The following is a 17,156-nucleotide window of genomic DNA, read 5'->3' on the forward strand; positions in this document are numbered from 1 at the left end:
ATTCCATAGGGGTAAGGGCATCGAAGCCCTTTTATTATGTGCGGGATGTCGGTATAGCAGGTCAAACAATACTTGACTCCCGGCCCGAGTTAAATCTGTGAAAGGCGGCTGATTGGGGGATCCTAAGCAGGATCAAAGATCCTGCTTAGAATCCCCCAATCAGCCGCCTGTCCCTCAATGAAAGCAGGATCTTTGATCCTGCTTTCATTGTTTGAGACGATTGGGCGGGGCACGCCCAACCGTCTCTCAACCCGCACCTTGCGATATATTTGACTGGCGAAATTTTTTCATGAAAACATGTAATTCCATAATTTCTGTGGCAGAGGATCCACATAAAAACCCTCGTCTAGGAGAACCTTTGTCTTTACAAGCGAAGAGAAGAAAGAAGATCGAGTTTTACGATAAAGAAAAGAGGGATCGAACTAAGTTTAAACTTAAGACTTACAGATCGATTCCAAAATATTTGGTGATAAAGAAGAAAGATGGGATTGTTCTAAAATTAGTCCTTTTGTGGTCGATCGAGAGATCACGGAAACTGCAGAGGACCTATGACGGGAGACTGCTATGGGAGTTCATGTTGAGATCGTCAACCGCCTACAATCGTCAAGGCTACTCAAAGCTAAGAAGATGGGACTTATCGACATTGAGGTTGTATCACATGGCACGTTAGATACATCCAAGGGTGTCATTGTGTGCAGGCACTTACTAAACTGCACAGAAGAAGAAATCGTCTTCATGAATAAGGAGTGAGTTTTCCATATCGACGATTAAAATCACGATTCAACGGAGAAGTCTTACCCTCCGCGTCGCATGTCCTGATGTTCAATAAAACTAAGCGTCTGGAAAAAATAAAAGCTCGATTTCATAGACTACATGATTGTCCGTTCATCCCGACACCATTGCGACGTTTTGGATGTCGAAAATTCGGACACACAGCTGCGCGATGCACGAGAAAACAAATCTGTGCTTGTGGTAACTGATTACAACCGGATGACCCGTAAAGAGATCCACCGATTGGTGTCAACTGTTATGGACATCGTACCACAAGATCACGAAACTATCCGAAATGTAAGGATGAAGTAACAGTAAGGAAATAAAGACCATTCAAACAAAAGGTCAGCTATTTCGAAACTAGAAAAATTGTGCTTAGTAGGTTACCAAAGGTCACACGTCCTATGCACAGGTTGCTGCTGCTCCTGCAACTTCTTTAAACCAAAAGACGTGATATCTGTACTGGCGCCAGGCTTAGCAAATATAATCGAACATCATTAATCAGAAGTTGAAGAATTGTCTAATTAGAGACAGCAGCCTAACGCCGCCCCGCCGTCAAAAATAAAAGCAGATATAATAGAAATAACAGATAAAAATCGAGATAATATAAAAGTATCGATATTTGACACAGTAATTCTTTCATTATTAAGAATAAAAAGCTTACTTCAAGAAAATACTTATAAAAATGTATTGCTTTTAATAAAACCAGATATGTTGTTTATAACAATGGAAATTTAGTGGATTGATTATCTGCGATGAAATTCTTATCCCAAATATTAATTTAATCTATTTGTTATTTTACTCTGTTCTACACAATTTATTTCTATTTATTTTTTATTAGGTCTCACCGCCAAACGCTTGTAGGCGATCTGACTTCAGATACTAATCGTTCTCGAAAATTGTAGTAACCATTCTTAAGAATAAAAAAAATCTTCATGCCGTGCTTTCCAGAAAAAGTGATGAGTGAATTATTTTCCTACTAACTTCTCCACTGAGCCGAATATATTATCGAATATTAGCACGGTACATAGAGTTTAATTTCTTATTTAATTTTCGTTATATCAACTCTCATCATTAAAAAAAAAATCTGATGTGGACACCGCATAACTTCCTTGTACGCCTATTAAATTACATATACATATTTTTTGCTACACTTCATTTAAACTTATTTCATATGAAAGTGAGATACAATCCTCCAATTCTTTAATTGGAGGATTAAATGTGTAATTTCGGTTACACAGTTGCTGAAATATTAATTTTTATTAACATCAAATATTTATACAATAATTAATGCAACAATCTTACACGAAATGATAGAGTAAAGTCCCTTTATTACTCGTATTATTAGATCAATATTATTCGTATCTTCATGAGTTGCTGATTAACAAAAGATTCAGATTTCTGGTGTGTCGTATAAATAAAAGTTAATAATAATTAAACTATTCCGTTTAGTGAACTCCTGTATACTGCTACAAATATTAATTTCAACTTTACGGTGTAAAATAGAAACAATCATACAGGAAAATGAAAGATAACATGAAGAAATATAGCCCAAAAAAAAACACAAGATGAGTATGAAAAGGAAGAAAATGTTGCAAACAAAAAAAAATAAAATAAACAGGAAGAGAATGTTGCAAATAAAGAATAAAAACATTAAGAGATGATAAATATAAAGTGGAAGAAAATGTTAAAACTAAAGTAAAAATAGAAAGATTAAGAGAAGATTATAAATATAAAGAGATGAAAACATAAACATCAAGGAAAGAATAAAAATATTTAAGTGAGGATGTTGAATATAAATAGAGAGAAAGTTTGAAAACTAGAGAACGTGTACAAGTTAAGATCAGAAGAATTATATCAAACCAAAGAGCGGTTAAATGATTGTTAATAAAAAACAAATAAACGAAATGATGATTAACTCCGACTTAGGGAGATTACTGTTCGACAATATCAGAGTAGTGAACTAAAAGATAAGGTTTTTTGCAGTTTATTGAAATATTTATAAGAAACTTTTGCAGTTTATTAAAAATCGAGCATGTATACTTCAGGGTATATACAGAATGCCCCATATAAAACGCAACCCATCAATCGCTCATCCATGAAATTTCAAAAGTCAAGCTTACTCCCTTACTCGTTACTGAAATGGACTCGTCCAACATCTGAACATCGCGGCGACGCGATAGTAACAACAATGCAATCATAACGTTCAGTGTATTGCTAGAGACAAGATGGTGTTTTCGCTAGATGAACGTGTTTTCATTGTCGAGTCGTACTTCAGTACGAAATCAGTGGTTGCAGTGCAAGATTTGTTTCGCCATAAGTACCCAGATAAACCAGCTCCTAACAAAACATCAGTATTAAGGTTAATCGCAAAATTTAGAGAGACTGGTTCTGTTAATAACAAAGAACACAAAAGATCTGCGTCAGTGTTGAATACAGATACAGTCACTGAAATCAAAGACCGATTACTCACCTCGCCAAATAAATCGATCAGACGTTTGTCTGCTGAAATTAATTTGTCTAAATCAACTGTTCATCGGGCGACCAAACAATTACAATTACGACCTTATCGCATTCAAACGGTTCATCAACTTCTTGAGTCCGACAAAGAAAAACGGCTACAATATTGTCAACGGTTCCGTCGATTTCTGCGTGAGGGAATTAATGTTATGGATTTGTTATTTTCACAGATGAAGCACGGTTTCATTTGGACGGCTACGTAAACAGCCAAAACAGTAGAATTTGGAGTGCTGAAAATCCCCACGTTTATCACGAAAAACAATTAGACCCGCAGAAGTTGGGCGTGTGGTGCGCGATATCGCGGAAGAAAATAATCGGTCCTATTTTTTTCGAGTACAACATTAATGCAGAACGATATCAGGATATTTTATTTCAGTTCGTCGCACTCTTGGAAGAGGAAGACAGACACTGCTGGCTACAACATGACAGTGCGACATCGCACTACGCAAGTTCAACTTCTGATTTCGTTGAGGAATTCTTTGGTAATCGTGTTATCGGTCGAGGCTTGTGGCCACCAAGATTTCCAGATTTGACTGCGGTGGATTTTTTTCTATGGGGTTACCTCAAAGAAAAAGCCTACAGCAACAAACCACGAACACTTGAACAATTGAAAGTCAATATTGAACAAGCTGTATTAAATATCCAGCCACAAACTTTGAAAAAAGTTGCAAGAAACGCTGTAAAAAGAATTGAAGCTTGTATTCAAGAAGATGGCGGCCACTTCCAACATTTACTCTAAATGTAAGGTAATGGATGGTAATAATAAAAATTACATTTACATTTACATATGCCTTTTTATTATTTAAATACCTACCAATATAAGGTTGGGTAGCGTTTTATATGGGACACTGTATATGTTGTTCTTATGGAGGTACAATTTTCAGTCACTCTGTAGTTAACTTTAACGTAGATAAAATTAAACAGAAATTTCATAATTAAATAAAATTAAACTAGAAAATCCAAAAATAATACGATTCTAAATTATAATTTTCAATTAATATTAAATAATCAGAAGTTTCACCAAATCTACCACATAACACGTATATAATAATGCCTATTAAAATACATATACACATTTTTAAAAATACATAAAATTTTAAGTCATAATAACTTCTGATTTTTTTGTTATATTGTTATTACTGAATAATTATTTATTGTAAAACGTTTTTTACAATCACAGGTTAATAATGATTAATAAATCAATATATTTAAATTAAAAAAGAAAGTTAAGAGAAATAAATTTAAAAAAAAGGTTAATTAAAAAAGAAAATGAAGACTAATTCGAACCGACATGCCTTCTCTTGTAAGATCTAAATATTTCATTAGTTAAACTTTTATTTGGCATAACTCTGGAACTAATGAAAGTAAGTACCACGATATATCGACTCTCAGTGAGGGCTTATTACTGTAGTTAAGAAAAAGTAAAAAATCCGTTTTTTTTTTTAGATTTTGGGCTTTTTTGGACACTTTTGGCTCAATCTATTGCAGTCAAATTGAGAGGTGCACAACTAGATATTACAACAGTTCTAAATCCAAAATTTCAACAGCCTACGGCTAATAGTTTTTGAGTTATGAGAGATACATACGTGCATACATACATACGTACGTACAGACGTCAAGCCGAAACTAGTCAAAATGGATATTTCCGTTGAAATAAGAAAACCGAACTTTTTCGCCATTACAATACTTCCTTTACTTCGTACAAGGAAGTAAAAATATCTTTACACAAGAGGTAATCAATTTTGGATACCTAATAATCTCATTCCGAGACGCCGCCCGCCAGGGTATCCCGCCTGGAGGGCCTAGCTGCGGAGGGCGTGCCTACGACACGCCTTTGCAGCTAGTTTATATTAAAAAAATATAAACAAAAAACTGAAATATCACAGGAAAACAGTACCTCATCAATGTACTGTGACAAAACTGACAATAATTCTACCTAGACTTATTTAAACACACTCTCTCTCACTCTCTCTCTCTCATCTGGTGTGTGTATGTGTGTGTGCTCACAGAATTCTTGTCGGCTGAGAGCCGAAATTATTTTGTCACATACAGCAGTAGATACGAGAGGGTCTTTTTGTTTTTATTTACGAGAATTTTTTAATAAACCCAGTAATGACAATATCCACTGACGATGGGAATTTATAAAAGACTAAGTTGAATAATTATAGTTTTTATCACTACAAGGATTGCAAAAGGTACCTCATAAGAATTGGTAACTAACTTTTTATATTTTACTAACTCTTGATATTTTATTTGATGTAACTTGGCAATTAAATGTCAATTTATTACCTTCACTTTTACTAAATAAAATAAAAGTTTGAATAGCAGTTATTAATTTGAAACAACAAACATTACTATTATTATTACTGTCAAACTTGTAATAATAACAGTAGTAATAACCTCCTTTACTTTTACCAAATAATTATATAGGCTATTACTATTGAAATTATTGGCTTATATGGTCGAACAGTTTTTTTAATTGAAATACAACCATTAGCTAGCTGTAAGTCTATTAATATTGCAATAACCATGTTTTGTTCTCCAACTAAAAACGTATGCTTATTTTTTCCAGAGAATGATAGCGAAGAACAACGGTATGTTCTCGAATTCTTGCCAATGTTTTTAGGTATAAACTGGAAATCGGTACTACGTTCATTAACTGGAAATGGATGGTTAAAAAGTTATAGGTCTATCATCGAAAAATAGATCACTGTGAATAAATCATTAGGTCTCCAAGAACAAGATGAAATTAGATATTCTCGAATAGCTTTGCTGTTTCATTTCGAATTTGATACTAACTCGTTTCATAACTTACTCCGAACGCTCAATTGTTTTGAGAGAACCGGTGAAGGACATGCTGACCAATGATAAGTCATATTGATCTACGGATGTGTTACCTTATTTTAAATTCTTTAGGGTTTGAATTATTCTATGAACCACAAGGAAATTATTATTTTTACTTTGTACAATGTGTAATGCATGATAAATTTATGTCATATTTAGATATTCCGAATTGAACTCAACCTCTTCTGGCGGGCAATATTTTGGAAGTGTAAAAATGTCGTATTTTAAAAATCGATCGACATTTGTACCATAATGTGAAACGGTAGGGTTCGTATCAGTTTTGCCAACCTAACGAAAAAGTGACAATGATATTTAAGACAGAACAAAATTATATAACGTAATTTTTTCAGTTGCATTTTAATTCTTTAGAAGTGATGAAGATAAAATGATTGAGTATTTTGCAGCCTAAAAATTGTGAAAATGTTAATAAAATAGAATTTATTTGTATAGAGTTTTTGATTTTATATTTGATTTTATTAATCTCAGTTACAGACTCCCGTAAAATTTCTCAATATCAAATCTTGGACGATTTGACCTTCTCTCATATATTCTTTTTATTAAGCTTTATATTACTTTATAAAGCTTATTCTCGGTTGGAGTGCTTGACTGTTTTCGCAGCAATTCTGGCTTTATGTATTACTAGATTGAATTCTTGATTCAGATATTTTTTGTGTGGATCTCACAGCTCAAAAACGCATTGTATCAACATAGCCAAAATGCAGAAGTCATGACAAAAAAATGTACATTGGTATTTTCATGAACGTTAAAATGAAAATAATTCATTTCGATATTTTTTATTTAATTTCAGTAAAATGTTATGCAATTCAATCGGACCAAACAGTTTTGAATAACGACATTTTCGATAATCGGTTATTCTAGTTTTGAATTCATATTTTTTTTTGGACAGATATTCAGTAGGAAGAGTTCTATATAGGTTAGAATTTTTGGAATGTTTTTAAAATAAGTAATGTAATATAAAAATATTTATAAAATGAAAATATTACTTAAACATTTTATTTATAGGAAGTAGAATTCTATTAATAAAATAAGTGACAACATTTTCTCAGATAGAGTAAAAAATGCAATTATTAACTAATTTCCACAGATTAAAATAAACATAAGCAAAAATCTGCAGAAAATTGTGCCAAAATGGTTATCATTAAATTCTTTGATGAAGTTTTCATTCTTTTATTCTGGGTTGGAGAATCCAGGACAAATAAATCAAAAACAGTAAAGTCGAAATATTACTTCCCTTTTTTACTCAAATCCCACGCTACTGTTAAGCAAAACTGGTATTTATTGCATTGTTTGTCTGTAGCCCTACCCAAGGTGAACAGAGAAGTTCACTTATATTCTACGAATATTGAATTAAAAATAAAATTAGGCCTAATAATTCTGACTACAGAATATAATAATTTGTCTCTGATAGTGCATTTAAAACAAATTTTTTTCTGAAACTATTAGAGAGGTAAAAATAATAATATCCTAGTACTCTGATCCTCAGAGTTCAAACATTTACGTGGGGTACTACTTCAAAACTGTTTCGGTTTAATCTGGATAAGACAAGCCCTGATGTACTTAAACATAAATGAACGCACCTTCCCAATCACATAGATGTTAAATGCCAAATATCGTAAATGCTACAGCTTCTTAGATTTAAAAATTTTATTTTAAATCTAGAAAACAGGCTGAAAAACTCAAAGACAACATAAATCATGAAAATCATAGTGTAATATTTAAATAATGAAAATTTTCTATTATGGTGCTAGTAATTAACTTCAGAATGAACGAAAAATATTTGCTAACTATTGGAAAAATTTGATTTTATATTTGGTATATTAATTTAACCAGTTTTCTTTTAACCAGGAACGGTAGTACCGTAACATGATACCTGAAAAAATGACTCTGGTGACCTCTAACAGTGGAAAAACAAAGCAAAACTTAGTCTCACTTGCGTAATGCTGCCAGTTTTATACTTGCAATGCTATCTAGCGAATTTAGCATGAATTAAATTATACGAGTCCTTAACATTAAACATAGAAAATATTAATTCTACCAGTACTAGCGAAATAAGTTAAACAAACATAAACTAAAACAATTTGAATTGAAAAAGTTAAAAAATTTAATAATAATATTCATAATAAAAAATAAATTTGTTTAAAACTGTATGCTTGCCTCCCTACTTGCTTCTTAGCACTCATGATACATTAGCTAAAAACAATACTCATGATACATTAGCTAAAAACAATACTCATGATACATTAGCTAAAAACAATACTGAATTATTTTTAAATTAGAGAATAATATAGGTTATAAAAACATCCTTTTTGTGGTACTGATTACAGTGGTCAACAATGATTTTGTTAAGTGGCATTTATGTAATTTTGGGCATTAATTATGAATATAAAGTTAAACTTTACCTATTAGCCTTAGATTTTTTATTATTGCTCTTCCTATTTTCCAACAAGTACATATGCATGAACAATACAAGTACAATATACTATTTGTTTATTATAACAGTTAAGTTGCAAAATAAACTATAATTTATTTGAGCTGATAAATAGCCATGAAAAATAAATATCATTATTATTATTATTATCCCACACTTTTACAGCTTTTACTTTTGCCGGTGACATTCCTTAAACTTGGAGTAATTTATACCAATGAGATTAGGCTTGCTATTATTGACTAAGTGCCTTCCGGGCAACATGGCAGGTGTCAATATCACACTCCTTTGCATTAGCACGTGGGTCTTTCACTGAATCTTCAGTTTTTCAAGACTGTTGTGCAAAGCAGATGGTATTATTCCCTCCACAGTTATAATTATTGGGATTATGTAAACTTTCATTTTGATTCCACATTGCTTTAATTTCAAAAGCAAGATAAATGCTAGTATATGCTAGTAAATGCTAGTATATAAATGCTGTATATTTCTGTAGCTTCTCATTGTGTTTAATGTTGATGTTGTAACTTGATGGGATGATTAAATCTATTACGTAAGTTACTTTTTCCATTTTATCAACTACTACTATATCTGGCTTATTACAGTTGATGGATTTTGCTGTTACAATTTCCTGGTTCCAGAAAATTTTTGCGTTGTTGTTCTCCAAAAAGGAGGCTGGCTCATAAGTATAGTAGGGCCCTTTTTGAAGCTCTAACTTGTATCTATTGCAGAGTTCTATGTGTACAATTTTTGCCACATTGTTGTGCCTCCTGGTGTACTCCGTCGGAGCTAGAATCGGACAGCCAATGATTATATGGTCTATTGTTTCATTGTGTTGCATATATAGCCTACATTTGTTATTAATATTTTCTTTAAGAATAACTTTCTTAAAATTTCTTGTTGCTACTACTTGATCCTGTATGCTACATATAAACCCCTCCGTCTCACAATGTAACTTTCCTTGCACAAGCCAATTATTTGAAGCTGTTTTGTCGACTCCTTCCTGCTCTAGATGGTGCCTACATCTCCCATGCAGCTCTTTTCTTCCCCAACCTAGAATTTTATCTGCATTGCTCTCTTTCTTGTGTTCTATGTTGTCAGTCCTGTTGGCTAGGTTTATTGGTGTATAGTTTTGGTCTGCTGCTATGATGGCTTGGTAGAAGGGGTGTTGCCTGCTATGGAAGTAATCCCTTAAGTTTTCGTTCTGGTTGAAGCATAGATTTTTAATATCAAGTACTCCTCTTCCACCTTCCTTTAATGAGAGAATGAATCTTTCTTTTGACGAGTGGATGTGGTGAGACTTTTCTTGGTAAAATATTTTTCTAGTGAGTCTGTTCAACTCATTTAACTCTGTAACTTTGCTTCACTGTATTTTATTATACCTAACACATACGTGAGTACTGGCACTGCATATATATTCACTGCCTTCACTTTATTTTCCCCATTAAGTTCCGATTTTAAAATTAATTTTAATTTCTTTTCATACATTTTCTTAAGTTTTCCTTAATGGCTTTGTGCTCAAATTTTAAAGTTTGATCGCATCCTAGGTGCTTGTACACGTCCTCTTCTTTCATTGCTTCTATGCTACCCTGGACCTGCAGGTCGTAATTCTGCGCCTGGTGGAACTTTCCCTTCACAATGGCATTTATCTTGCACTTACTTATTCCTAGCTCTATTTTAATGTCTTCGCTGAACATTTTGACAAGTTTGAGCAGTTGCTGCAGCTGATGTTCAGTCCCTCCATAAATCTTTAATTTGTCCATATAGAATAGGTGTGCCAGTTTGTAATCTCCTTCTCGCGATTTTATATTGTAATCATATCTTGCCTCCTTTAGCATGCTTGAGAGAAGATTGATAGCCATACAGAACCAGAGCGGGCTCAGGGCATCCCGTTGAAATATTCCTCTACTTACATTTATGGGTCCTGTTTGTATTTTTCTTGTTCCACTGTTTGCAATTAATATCATGCTCCAAGCACTCATTGCATGCCTCAAGAACCTTTTCATCAACTTGATAGGTTTCTAAGATCTTCATCAGCCATGGCACACTAACGAATGCCTTTTTATAGTATATAGGCCATCCACATGTTTATTTTAGTGTATTGGGTTTATTGCATGGTTACCATATCTATGATTATTTGCTCTTTGCTCCCCCTCGCGGCTTTTGCACATCCCTTCTGCTCCAAATGGAAGACTTTGTTGGTTTCCAGGTGCTTGTATATTTTGTTGGCAATAATTGTTGTCAGTATAATTTATATGTTGTCTGAAGGCATGTTATGGGTCTATATTGAGCTGGGTCTTTCGTGTTATTACTTTTAGGCAAAAGAAATGTTATCCCCTCTGTTAACAACTTAGGTGTATTCTCTGGATGTTCAATTATATCATTATATGCCTCTGCTAAGATTGGGTGCTCTACATCAAACTGTTTAGCCAAACGTTATGCACTTTATCTGATTCTGGCGACTTCCAATTCTGAACGCGCTTAACTGCTTCCCCCACATCATTGAGTGTGACGTTACTGTAACCCGCTGTTTCGATGTTCCTCTATTTTTCATCTTCTGCTTTTATACAGGCAGCATTTTTATTTTGTTCTGTGCTATCCGAGGCTTTATTATTACTCTCCATTTCCATGGGTTACTGTACATTTTATACCTACTGCCAGGTCGCAGTACCAGCTGATCCTGACATGGATTGCAGATGCTGACCAGACACCCACTCACTCTGAGACAGACATTGCCTGGAGTTTGGTCCGCGGGGGGTATTTTATTTCCCCCCTACCAGGCATATTTGCCGAGCATTCCCCTATCTGCCAACTGTGGATGCTCATTATAATAATAATTATTATTATTTACACAGAAATTAAAAAGGTTACAACTCATACAGATTTGATTCATGCCATATTTTTTCTAAATATAATTTGTCACTCATTAGTCACAGATTGCACAGAGTATATGAATTTAGTTTTAGAGACTCAGTGCTACACGTAATACTGTAAACCAGTGTTTCTTAATCTGTGTGCTTCCCCCTAGGGAAGCATGATAACACTAAATGGGTGGTGTGAGCATATAAAAAAAAAATATTATTAAAATAATTTATTAACTTACTGAAAGGAAAGCAAAACAAAATAGATTCTGACATGATAAATAGTAAAATACACATTTACACTGATAAATACACTTATAAATAGAATTGTCAGTGTTACACTATGTGTTTAATAATTAACTTAATACTAAATTAAAAGCAAGTTTAATTATTATTAATGACTCCCTTGGGCCTGTCTTACAGAACAAAGTTTATAAGGTTTAATATTAGAAATAGACAGTCTGAGTTCTTTTTCTATATTTAGCTGAGATCTATATTTTGTTTTCAAAGCAGCCACCACAGAAATTCCAGTTTTGCAAAGATAGGATGTTGAAAATGGTAATAGTACATGAAATGCTATTGTTTTCAGTGCAGAAAACTCATTCTAAAATTCAAAGAGTGATTTATTATTAAATTGTTTTTCAATTTCGCCACTTGCCATGAAGTCTATGAAGATTTCATCTTCAGCAGTTGAGAGACCTTTGGGAGTATTTTGAAATGTATTTCTAACCCACTCAAAACTTGCTACAAGTTGTCGTCAGCAAGAAAATACTTTTTAAAATTCTTTGCCAGCATGGTTAAATGATTTTCAATGGTTACAAAAACAACTTTCACATGTTGTTGTTTAGCCTTGTAAGTTTTAACACATTCATCCACATTTGCAAACATCTCTAGGTTTTTTGCTTTAAATTTCTGCTACACAATTCTAGTTTTCTACAAAAAGCATTAACTTTATCACTTATATCCAACATATGTGTATTTGCTCCTTGGAGTTGAAGATTCAAGGTATTTAATTTCTTGAATATGTCGACCAAGTAGATCAATTCCATTACAAATAAACCATCTTGAAACTTCTCGGCTTTCAATCGCTTTTCCTCTTCTAGAAAAATGGCGATGTCATCTCTTAATTCATAAACACATTGCAAAAATTTCCCACGTAATAACCATTGCAATAAGCCTCGCAGTAAAATAGTAACGCTGAATGCACTGCACCCATGTCTTTACAAAGTACAGAAAAAATTCTTGACTTTAGGGTCTCATTTTTATATAATTTATTAGGATTACAGTTATCGTTAGCACAATATTCAGACCAGAACTCATTTCTTTGGAAGCCAGAACTTCTCTGTGGGTTTTGCAATGTGTCCAGATACACACTGTGGAGATCGTTGTTTCATAAGTGCTTGTATTCTTTGGAATTTTCCAGACATTGAACGAGCACCATTAGTATATAATCCGATGAATTCGAATTTTTCCACTATATGTTTGCCTTGTTTATAAAATCATTTAGGATAAAAAATAATATGATCTGCTTTATTTTATTGCTTTGAGTTCTATTGATTTACGAAAAAGTAGTTATTCTACTGCTGACATACCATCACAAAATCAAACATAGGCAATGAAATGACATCTGTTGCCTCATCAAGCTGAATTGAAAACAATTTGTCACGCAATTTCCTGAAAAGCTAATGCTGTACATCTTCAGCTATATCACCAATTCGACAAGCGATAGAATGATTTTAATAATTTAATATGATTTTAATTTTAATTCGAAAAATTCTAGGGGTTTGTTAACGTAGTCACTATGAAGCATTTCCAAATGTCATTTAAGTTTAAGTTCATGCTGTCTGCTGCCAAAAGTTTTGAGCAAATGTCACACAGGGGCCTTTCTTCTTCATGTACTTCATTCAGTACTGATAAACCCAAAATTGAAATATTCTTGAGAATATTTTCTTGATTTTATTTTTAGAACCACATTCGTCTGTACACTTGTTGATTCTTCACTATCGTCTAATGCTCGCTTTCGCCCACTTACAAATTTATCCATAATTTTGTATAAAACTACTGCTGTGAATATTTAACACCATGAATTGTAATTAATATGCAAATTACAACATACACATTCACGATAGATTCAATAGTGATAAAAGGGTCAACTCGACTGAGACTGGAATTGAAAGATGGGCAGCATTTATACACATTTGTGCAGATAGTCAGGCAGACATTCCAGAATGATCGAGACAAATCAGAACTTCTCACAAAGCTGTGAGAATTTCCGATTTGGTGGACATAATACAGAGAGCAATAGAGAGGTATCAATTCTGGTTTGTCAATGCAGCAGATTGGTGTTGCCAAATAACAATAAATTTATTTATTGTATTACTCAAAATACATTATTATAGTATACATTGTTATTATATGAGAGGGAAGCACAATGAAAATTATGATTGAAAATTGGGTTGCAAATACTTAAATGTTGGGAAACGCTACTGTAAACAATAAACAATGTGTCATGCTGGCTGAGAAAAATTTAAATTTCATCATAAGTCTAGTGTGAGCTTTTATGTGTGTCTCATTTAGTGACACAGCTACTTTCCTATCAATTATTGATTTTATTTTTTTCTTTTAAAGTCAATGTATATACTTCATTATTGTATATATAAAGTGTTGTTTTGTAATATATGCTTGAGTGTATTGCAGTGAAATTTTTAATAAAAATGTCATGCAGAACAAATAACCATCCAAACAGTTTCTGCTACATTTGTAATAAAGTAATATTAAAGTCTCAGTGGAGAGATGTAACTCCAATGATAAAAAAAATCATATGAACTATATTTTGGATGTAAAGTAGGTGTTCAGGATAGGTCCTAGGTTCTTCAGGTCCTAGACTCCTCATACTTACTGTAATCCATGTGTAACTCTATTGATTGGTTGGTTGAATGAATCTCATCACATGACATTTGTAATTCCAATAGTTTGGAGAGAAATGAAGGATTACTTCATGGACTGCTGTTTATGTACAATGAAAATATTAGGGATAACAGCTAAGACTAAACATACTGTTAAATATTCTGATATTCCCTCTGTTATATGAAGTCTGTAAATAAAGTAATGAGACTAGTTTTGTTTGGCAGCCAAAGTGGCAACACTGTAAAGTTACTAGTAAACATATGGTTATATGAACAGCTAATTTATATTAGGTATTAATATTTTTAGTCTATTGTTGCCATGTGAGATGTAAACAAACTTTTCATGAAATGAGTTTTTGTTGTGCGTTACAAAAATGAGTGATACTAATTATGAACAACGTTGTGCAATCAAGTTTTGTGTTAAACTTGGTGAGAAAGCTACTGAAACTTTTTCAAAATTGAAAAGAGCATATGCAGATGACGCTCTGTCATGAGCCCAAGTTTTTAGGTGATTTAAAACATTTTCAGATGGCCAGGAATCAGTTGCAAACGACCCATGCTCTGGAAGACCGTTAATGTCAAAAAATGATAGCAATGTTGAATGAATCATAGACTTGATATGCTACGACCAGTGATTAACTGTCAGATTAACAGATTGAATGCAGAACAATTGAATTTGAACCATACCACAGTCCATCATATTTTGACAAACGAATTGGACATAAAAAAAGTTTGTGCAAAATTGGTCCCAAAAAACCTCACTGTTGAACAGAAAAACAACAGGGTGGAAGTGTGCCACGATCTTCTAGGGTGAATTGAAACTGGTCCTGATTTTCTAAAAAAATATTATTACTTGTGATGATTCTTGGATACTTGGATATTTGAGTACGACTCGGAAACAAAATGCCAGAGCAAGGAGTGGCACACTTCAAACTCACATTCCAAAAATGAGCAAATCAAAAATCAGTATTTGTTAATTTGTTCTACAAATAATAATGGGATTGTCCATAAGGAGAGTTTGCCTACAGGACAGACATATAAATCAATATGTTTACCAAGAAATTCTTGAAAGACTGCAGAAAAGATTTGCCTGCGTGTTTTCAGAGACAACTGGATTCTGCATCATGACAATGCACCTTTCACACTGCACTCTCAATTAGTGAGTTTCTGGCAAAGAAAATCATTCCTGTAGTTCCTCAACCACCTTATTCACCTGACTTGAGTCTCTGCAATTTTTTCCTGTTTCCGACTTTAAAAAAACACCTCAAAGACCACCAACAGTAGAATACTTAGGCAGGAGAATACTTAAGGTCTCCAGCTGCCTGTGCTTGTTGCAGGCAGTTGTCATATTTGTGGGCTTGCCCATTCCAGAGCGTAGGAGGAAGAGAGTGAGAATTCTTGTAAGTCCATTCAGTGTAGAGAATCTTCAGCCATAGAGGGTTTTCAGGAAATAGCTAAGAAGCCATATGGAAGAGGAAGCCAGAGCCTGTGCCTTTGACTTTTCTGAAGATGAAGTTTCTGAGATGGAGACAGGGACACACCCGGGTAAGGCAGATCCCTGTGATTGAAAACTTCAAGAAAGCGAAGGGCAGACCTGGCAGTTCTGCCTTGCTGGTCAAAGTAGTCCAGGAGGACCTGGACTACCTGTTAGAGTTTCTTGTCCTCCCTGGCAGAGTCAGTTCGGGCATGAGGAAGACTATTCTTCCTTGCTTGTTAAAATTGAGGGATGCTTTCTCTGCTGTGGCAGAGGAGTATGAGACTTTGGCCTCCAAGCCCAAGGAGGTCAAGGTGATTCCAAAAGTTGTTCCTACTTTAGCCCCAGCACAGCCCAGACGCTATGCTGAGGTTGTTCGGCAGAAATGCAGAGCCAACCAGGCCAATAAACCTGAAGTTCTTTTTGTCAATAAGCCGAAGGGCTCATCTAAAACAAGCGTGGAGTTCAAAAATGATTTCCATGCTGTCCTTTGTGACAGCCAGAAGGGCCTTCGCATTAGGGATATCAAAGAGACTAGCAAGGGTCTAATGGTTGTAGCGGACAACAAGGAGGCTGTCCAAGTCATCAAGGACTCTCTGGCAGTTAGGAAGCTTGAGGTCAAGATTGACTCCAAGGGGGGTTGTAGGCTCCACGTTATGTGTGATATCGACTGTAGTCTGCCCAATGAGGCGGTTCTGTCCCTGCTCAGGGAGCAGAACACTGATTTGGACGAGGCTGCAATCAAGGTTGAGTGCAGATTGGTCTTCAAGACTTACCACTCTTGAACGGCATCAAGGTGTGTTCAAGATAGGTGCTGGTCTCTTCCAGAAGTTCTCGTATGAGGGGAGAGTCTTTTTGGATTTTGCATCCTTCCGCGTCTTCACTAAAGGGGTACCTTGACGTGCAGCGATGCTTCAACCATGGGGTGTTGTCTATAGAGTATTTGGTCATAAGCGGAAAATTCTTCTGTCGGCTCTCTCGACCCAGGATGCAGTTGTTATACATAAAGATCGTGTCCTCACTCTTCTGATGAACGATCTGCTTTCAGATGATACCGAGGTTGGTGAGACCTCGTATCATCGACGTGTACGCAGGGAAGTTGTTGGTTTTCGCTCTGAGAATTTGTCTTCTGAAATTACCGAGTTAGAAATCAGTAGTAGAAAGAACATTTTCTCTTATGAATATTGTCTGGAATGCCGAACAGAGTAGGATGCAAATTTCGAATGTTAAAAATCTTACTGATTATAGAAATTAACACAGATATGAATTACAGTGAATTTTACAATAAAACAATTTTCGTTGTTAAAGAAAGTTGCATCTGCTAAAAAATATGAAAA

The sequence above is a fragment of the Lycorma delicatula genome, chromosome 2, assembly GCF_047948215.1.
Source record: "Lycorma delicatula isolate Av1 chromosome 2, ASM4794821v1, whole genome shotgun sequence".
In the NCBI taxonomy this organism is placed as follows: domain Eukaryota; kingdom Metazoa; phylum Arthropoda; class Insecta; order Hemiptera; family Fulgoridae; genus Lycorma; species Lycorma delicatula.